The following is an 8586-nucleotide window of genomic DNA, read 5'->3' as shown; positions in this document are numbered from 1 at the left end:
CATCATCATTATTATTATTATTATTATTATTATTATTATTATTATTATTATTATTATTATTACTATTTACATTCCGGTTTCAAATTCCGTCAAGGTCGACTTTGCCTTGCACAAAATATTGTTTTAGAGAATGATTAAGAAAACAGAAGAAAATTATAAGCTTGTCTTAAAATTTGGGACAATATTTTACATTTCCTTGTATCTGAGCTAGGTATGAGTCAGCCCCTTTTTGCTATCATTCCTAGGGCACCTATGACAACAGGTATTGTTTTAGTCTTGAGATTCCACATTTTGCCGATTTCTATTTCAAGATCTTTATATTTGCTTAGTTTTTGGTAGGTCTTGACAGATATATTTATGTCGATTGGGACAGTTATAATCGATCAGGAGGCACGAATTTTGTTTGAAATCCTTCAAAATAATGCCTGGCCTATTCGAATCTATCTTTCTGTCAGTGAAGTTCCAGAGGAGTGAGATGTGATCATTTTCAAGCACTGAAGATGGTTTGTGTTCCCACCAGTTTTTATCATGTGTCAGGTCCAGGTTTTGCAAATTACTCAGTGAATATACTGTGCTGCTCTATCATGCCTGTTGAGATACTCTGGAGGCGCAAGAAGACTTTTCATGGAGACAACATGATCGAGTTTCATTTTGTTGTTTACATACACGATACGTTGGGCTACTACAGTTCTTTAATATGTTGGCCTAGTAGTTCCTTGTAGGTAGGCATTGATCTTGGGCTGCTATGATAAACCCTTCTGTTTCTGATTTTAAGCCAGAAGACACTAATCACTGATGTCAACATGAGTATTATTCGCTCTCTTTGGGTATTTGCCATTGTGAAGTTTTTCTTGCCATTTATCAGTAAGAATATCTAAGGCAGCAGTTTTAGCACGGGTTTTCATACCACTTAACTTTTTCTGTTCTTGTTTCTAGTACATCTGATTCTGGGATTTGTTGTATTTAGAATTCACTTAGCTATTTCTTTATCTGTTTTGTTACTGAGTATGATGCTTTCTTGTTTCCGTGCTTTAAAACAAGTTTTAGCATCCAGTCCTCAGAGCTTTTCAGGTAGGTGTTTAGGCCAATTGTGGCAATCTGCATTGTTAATTCCACTTGTAAAAGCCCACGGCCACCCACTTTTCTTGGCAGGTAAGTCGTTCTATACCTGCCGTAGGGTGGTGCATTCTATTCATTGTCAACAATTTTCAAGATTACATATTTCAGTAATTGACCAGTTAGTGATATTATTATTATTATTGTTGTTGTTATTATTATTAAGGCAGTGAGCTGGCAGAATCGTTAGCGCAATGAACGAAATACTTAGCGGTATTTCGCCCCACACTGCCCTTGTGGCAAAAATTTGAAATCATTATTATTATTATTATTATTATTATTATTATTATTATTATTATTAATTTTATTATTATTATTATTATTGTTATAATTATTATTATTATCATGAGAGAGTAGTGCATGCTATCAAAGTCACACTGGGGTACAAATGTATGAAGCCCAATATACTCATCATGATTACCTGTCTGATATTACACCAGGCACATGCATCAAAACCATATGTGCGCGACATGGTGATCTCATATGGAGATAAACAGCGCATAACCTCGCAGGTGGGGCCCGGTTAGAATTTTCTTCAGGTCGAGTGGCCCATTCCACTCAAAAGGTCCCTGAATAAGGGTTGTTTAAGGATGATGAACGAAACACCTATGTTTCCAAAGGTGAATTATTCAAACCCCAAAGAATTCCTCTCAACACATGCCTATGATGCTCCCCACTACTTCTGCTCGTGATCAGAGATGCACATATCGTCAGCTACCAAGGGACATGCTCAACTGGTTAAAGTGAAACAACTGAGGTATTGAGCAGAATATTTGTTGTAGCCCATCTTTTATGCCAAATCAAAACAATGTCCATGATAACACTTCGAATCAGTTAAGATGAGAAGTCATGAGAGCCACTGCCTGGTACTGTATCAGGACATTTATTATTATTATTATTATCCAGTAGTTTTATTTTTATAGCGTGCTTTCACTTCACTACCGAGCGCAGCTCTGTGTGCCTTGGGTATGTGCTGTGGTTTGCTGTGATGCTCTTATGGTTACTGTATTGAAAGTGTTTTGCGTAGGATGTGTTTGGTGCCTAGTAGTGCTATTTTCTGTATGTTATATATATTTGTAAGTCCTGGTGTTTTTGTTATGTATTTGTCTGAATATTTTTTTTTATTATACCTAAGGCGCCTACTATGATAGGAATCGTTTTTGTTTTTAGATTCCACATTCGAGTTACCTCTATTTCCAGGTCTTTGTATTTTGAAAGTTTCTCCATTTCTTTTAGGGAAACGTTGTCATCTGCTGGTATTGATACATCAATTAGAAAGCATTTTTTTTTCTTCATGATCTCTGACAACTATATCTGGCCGATAATAATAATAATATTACTATTATTATTATTCTTATTATTATTATTATTATTATTATTATTATTATTATTATTATTATTATTATTATCATCATCATTATTATTATATTTTAAAAAGGATTGACGTAACTCTTCACGAAGGTAAATAGTCAAGACGAAGAGCGCGATTCAATTGTATCGATATTTTATTCGTTGAACAATATTTCAACAGTACGTCTGTCTTTGTCAAAGTTAAAAACAAGAGGTGATTAAAAATTAAAAATTTCAGAAACCTAAACGTAAACTATGAACGAGAGTAACCAGCGTCCATACGTTGATGGAATGACATCATCAGTTTTTAAGTTTTATAACAGGCAGAAATGTCGATTTCTCAATTTCTGATTCATATTTAAATGGTACGAAATCCATTGGCCCAGGATTGGGTTCAACACTGGGGTCTAGCGAAACTAACAGGGTTTACAAGCCAACTGTTAGAAGGAATAAAACGCAAAAGCTGTAATTTACATTACGATTTTCCTTCTTCTCACAGTTGGCTTGTCAGCCCTGTTAGTTTCGCTAGACCCCAGTGTTGAACCCAATCCTTGGCCAATGGATTTCGTATCATTTAAATATGAATAAAATATTGAGAAATCGACATTTCTGTCAGTGAAAATACTTAAAACTGATGATATCATTCCATCAACGTATGGACGCTGGTTACTCTCGTTCATAGTTTACGTTTAGTTTCTGAAATTTTGAATTTTTAATCACCTTTTGTTTTGAACTTGAAAAAGACAGACATACTGTTGAAATATTGTTCAACGAATAAAACATCTATACAATCGAATCGCGCTCTTCATCTTGACTATCATTATTATTATTATTATTATTATGTTGTTTTTTTTCTTCTTTCTTCAAATTTTCTTCCATTTCTCGCCAAGTGTTTTCCGTACACCTAACGCAGAGAAACTCGTTGTATACATTCCCAGTTTACACACGCAAATTCACAGGTAAAACATAAAATAAAATAAAAAAATTAATGAATGAATGTTGTTTTCACAGCGATAATGCTCTTCTCAGTACATGAGTCGTTCCAGTTAGCACGATTTTTTGTACTTCCTGTAGGGATGGTAAGCCTGGTATCATTTTCAAATAGGTTTCAGTACCTTTTTTTTTATCATTCCTAGAGATCCTACAATCACTGGTATGGTAGTCGCATTGAGGTGCCACATTTTTTCAATTTCTATTAGCAAGTCTTTATATTTACTGATCTTGTCAAATTCTTTCGCCGCTATATTATTATTATTATTATTGTTCAGTAGTTTTATTTTTATAACGTGCTTTCACTTCACTACCGAGCGCAGCTCTGTGCGCCTTAGGTATGTGCTGTGGTTTGCTGTGGTGCTTTTATGTTTACTGTATTGAAAGTGTTTTGCGTAGAATGTGTGCAGTGCCCAGTAGTGCAATTTTCTGTATGTTACATATATTTGTAAGTCCTGGTATTTTTGTTATGTATTTGTTTGAGTATTTTTTATTATACCTAAGGCACCTACTATGATAGGAATTGTTTCTGTTTTTAGACTCCACATTCGAGTTATCTCTATTTCCAGGTCTTTGTATTTTGAAAGTTTTTCCATTTCTTTTCGAGAAACGTTGTCATCTGCTGGTATTGATACATCAATTAGAAAGCATTTTTTTCCTTCATGATCTTTGACAACTATATCTGGTCTATTTGCCTTAATTTCTCTATCTGTGTGTATTGGCATATCCCAGAGTATGGTTGCTTTCTCGTTTTCTGTGACCTTTTCTGGCGTGTGTTTATACCATCTTTTTTCTGTTGTTATTCCATAGTGTTGGCATAGCTTCCAGTGTATATAGGTCCCAGCTCTGTCGTGTCTGTGAATATATTCCTTCTTAGCCAGGACTGGGCAGCCAGAGATAATATGATTTATTGTTTCTTGTCCATCTCCACATATTCTACAGTTACTTGTTATATTTCTTTTCATTATGTGTTTTTGGTAATTTTTGGTGGGGAGGCTCTGGTCTTGTGCAGCAATTAAAAATCCTTCAGTCTCTGCTTTGAGTCCTGAGCTTCTCAGCCATTGCTGGGATTTTTCTCTGTCTATTTCTTTCGCATTTAGTTTAGCCCAGTATTTACCATGTAGGGGCTTTCCTTGCCATCGTTTTATCATGGTGCGTTGCTGTTCTAGTTTTAGTTTGGATTTCATTTGTTTTATAGCTTTTGTTGTTTCTTCTTCTTCTTCTTCTTCGTATTTGTTAGGTAGACTGATTTCTTGTTTGTATTTGTCAGCTTCCTTAAATACTGAAAACAGTTTTTTGTTTTGCTCGTGTTTTGTGGCTATTTGTATTAGCTTCCCTTGCTTCTGGAGTAGGTATTTTTGCAGTCCTATGGTGGTTATTTTATAATAGTTTTCTAGCTGTATAAGACCCCTGCCATCTTCTGTGCGTTGTATATATAGCCTTTCTATGTCAGATTTTGGGTGGTGCATCCTATATCCTGTCATTATTTTTCTTGTTTTCCTGTCTATTTTACATAGTTCGTTTAGTGTCCAGTTAAGGATGTTGTAGCTGTAGCTTATAACTGGGACAGCTAAAGTGTTGATACCCATTATCTTGTTTTTAGCATTGAGCTCTGTTTTTAGCATTGATCTAACTCGTCTATAGTACTCTTTCTTTATTTTTTCTTTCATTTGTGTATGTTGTATCCTATCTAGTTCATTGACTCCTAAATACTTATATGGTTGGCTTTCGTCTAGTTCTCTTATTTCATTGGCTTTATCTAGTGTTATATTGCTACTTTTAACTAATTTTCCTCTTTTCAGGGTTGCTTTGGCACATTTTTCTAATCCGAATTTCATGTCTATTTCCTTGGTAAAGCCGTGTACTGTCTGTAGTAGTGTTTCTAGCTCTTTGTCGTTTTTAGCATATAATTTTAGGTCATCCATATATAGAAGGTGGCTGACTGTTTTTCCATAGCATTTGTAACCGCATCCAGTTCTATTTAGCAATTCGGTTAAAGGTGTGAGTGCCAGGCAGAACAGGAGTGGAGAGAGCGTGTCTCCCTGGAATATTCCTCTTCTAATGGGGATGGCTTTCGTTTTCACAAGTCCCTCTTTTGTTTGGAGCTGTAGCACTGTCTGCCATTTGTTCATTGAGTGCTCTATGTATTTTATGATAATTGGTGCCACCTTGTTTATGGCTAGTGTTTCCAGAATCCACGTGTGGGGAACACTGTCGAAAGCCTTTTGGTAGTCCACCCAGGCCATACTGAGGCCTTTCTTCTTTCTGCGGATGTCTTCAGTTATGGCTTTATTGATCAATAATTGATCTTTACAGCCGTATGAGCCCTTGCAGCATCCCTTCTGTTCTTCTGGAAACAGGTTGTTATTTTCCAGGTGTTTACTCAATCTCTGCGATATTATTGCAGTAAAGGCTTTGTAGATCGTAGGGAGACAGGTTATAGGTCTATAGTTTTGTGGTTTCTCCGTTTCCGTGGATTTGGGGATTAAGATGGTTTTCCCTTTTGTGAGCCATTCAGGCATTGTCTCTGGATCTGCGAGTATGTTGTTAAAGTTTTCTGCCAGCTTTTTATGCATTGCTGGCAGGTGTTTTAACCAGAAATTGGGGATCTTGTCGTGTCCAGGTGCCTTCCAGTTGCTTAGTCTTTGCAGTGTCTGGGTTACCTCTTCAGTTGTTATAGGGGCCCAGAGTTGCTCAGGTGCTAAGTTCGTTGTTTTAATGGTCCTTTTCTGGGGTTGTTGCTTCACCGACCATATTTGTTTCCAGAATTTCTCTAGTTCTTTTGCTGTTGGTGCTGAAGTAATGTCTATTTTATTTTTACCCAGTTCTTGGTAGAGTTTTTTGGGGTTGGATTTGAACTGTTTGTTTTGTTCAAAGAAACGTTGGCGTTTCTCATACCGGCGGATCCTTTGTGCTTTGGCAAGGATGTCTTGCTTTAGTTTTTCTTTTGCCTCAGGTAAATCTTTTTCTGTAATGCTGTATTTGTACAGTATTTTTGTTTTCTTCTTGTTACTTAGTAGTGTTGATTGTTTACTAATTTCGTTGAGAATCGATAAATCTTTTCTCTTTTTTTTAATTTTGTTCTGGATGTTATTTATCCACAAGGTCTGTTTGGGTGGTAGAACTCCTGTTCGGATGGGTTTGAGTGAGTATCATGCTTCTTTTGTGGCTGCAGTGGCTGCCGCATATATTATGTCATTTAACTCAGTGATATTGCCTGTTGTTTCTGTGGTTGTTAGTTCCGTGACGGCCAGGTTTATGCTATTTATTATTGATGTTGTTTTATTGTCTATTTTGATTTTTGGGAGATATAATCTGTGGTCCATTCTAAGATCTGTGGTTTTCAGTTCTTTGGTTATTTTCATTTTCATAGTATCGTAATTATTAGGTTTCCCTTCGTTATTTCCAGGTTTTATATTTGTTTTGCCTTCCTTTTCATTCATATGTTTGTCTGTGGTGTTCTGGTTTGGTGCTTTTTGTACACTATTATCCATCTCTACGGTCTGGGTTTGTTGTTTTTTGTTTACTTCGTTTTTGCCGGAAATGTTACGTTTGTCCTCGTGTTTTGCTATCTCAGTGTTTATATTATTATTTGGCATTGCTGTGTGACTACTATCTAGATTTTCCTGATGTATTTTTCCTTTCAATTGTTCTATTTCTATTTCTGATATTTTTTTTGCTTTTAGAATATATCTTCTTATGTTAGCTAGTTTGTTAGGGTTCATTGTTTTATCGAGGTCTATATTTACATTATTTTTCTTCCATATTTTATATGTATGTGTTGTTGTGTTTTCGTTTTTTGGGTAGAGCACTGCTGTGAAATAGGCGTATAGTATCGAAATGTATTCCTCACGTGTCCATTTATGCCGTTTTGGTTTTGTTTGCGGGACATGAGGAACAACGTCCGGTCCTTTATCTTGACGGTCATCGTTTTCGTAGGGTACCGGTTCGTTTATTTCTGTTGTCAGATTGTTTTGCACGTTCAGATCTTCGTATTTTTTTCGTAACAAGCTTACAGTACGCACTTCTCGGTTGTTATTCTTGGGTGTAATAATACCGGTGTTATTTAATCTGTTTGTAATTTGTTTGTACATGGTGTTTTGGGGTTCGAAGATGGTTTGATTTTGATGTAACACGTGTGTTTACGATCGCTGTGCGGGTAGTGGAGGTATCAAGTTAAAATACATCATTATATTTGGAAAGATAGAAATAAATTTCAATGAGTATTACTTACTCGGATATAATCCAGCCCCTTGTCAGCTATTTTTTGGCTCAATGCGATGTCTTTATTTCCGATGTTTTTGGATAAGTTTCGGAGCAGTGATTTATCGTTCTCACATGTTAAACTTCCCCGGTGTAGTCTGTTAAACTTCCCCGGTGTAGTCCTGTTAAACTTCCCCGGTGTAGTCCTGTTAAACTTCCCTGGTGTAGTCCTGTTAAACTTCCCCGGTGTAGTCCTTATAACTTCCCCGGTGTATATTATTATTATTAACTATACAGGCACGGATGTGTTGTCAGACGCGCCGAGGTGCGTACAGAGTGACGAAACCGTTCTGCACACCCTCGCGCACTGTCCGGGCATTGCTGACTTGTGGGGCTATGTTGAGCTGCTGCTGTCACGTGTGCGACGATCTGCCTGTCGGCCGAGTTTATAATGATAACTGCACCACCGCCCTCCTTCAATCGGGCAGGCAAGGCAATTTTCCTTTGCCAGTTGGCTCTGGCCAAAGGAGTTGTTTGATGGACAAGGCTGTAAGGCATGAGGACAGATACATTTCTCTTTGGTGGAGCTCTCATTGACTTCCTCAAGGATGTCAATGAAGGAAATTGAGAGTGGAGAAGAAAGTGCTGTCCTCCAGTGAGTTTATTGAAAGGTAGATGAAAGTTGTGAAAATGGCAAGAGTGGGTGGTACCTCTCTAAGTGTAGGCCTGTGAGACGGCGAGAAGGAATTGGAGAGAGCACTTGCTCTTGGGAAATCTTCAGGGAAATCTCGGAAAGTGGGGTTCCTCGATTATCCCTAGAAGCCTTCCTGTATCAGCGGGGCCAAATCTCTATCATCCTCTCCGCCTCTTTTTTTTTAACCTTTGTATGCTATGGATACGTCCCTTCTTTTTCAGTGTACACCGTGT

This window comes from Octopus bimaculoides, chromosome 23, assembly GCF_046866305.1.
Source record: "Octopus bimaculoides isolate indiv1 chromosome 23, ASM4686630v1, whole genome shotgun sequence".
NCBI classification, from domain to species: Eukaryota; Metazoa; Mollusca; class Cephalopoda; order Octopoda; family Octopodidae; genus Octopus; species Octopus bimaculoides.
This window is presented reverse-complemented; position numbering follows the sequence as displayed.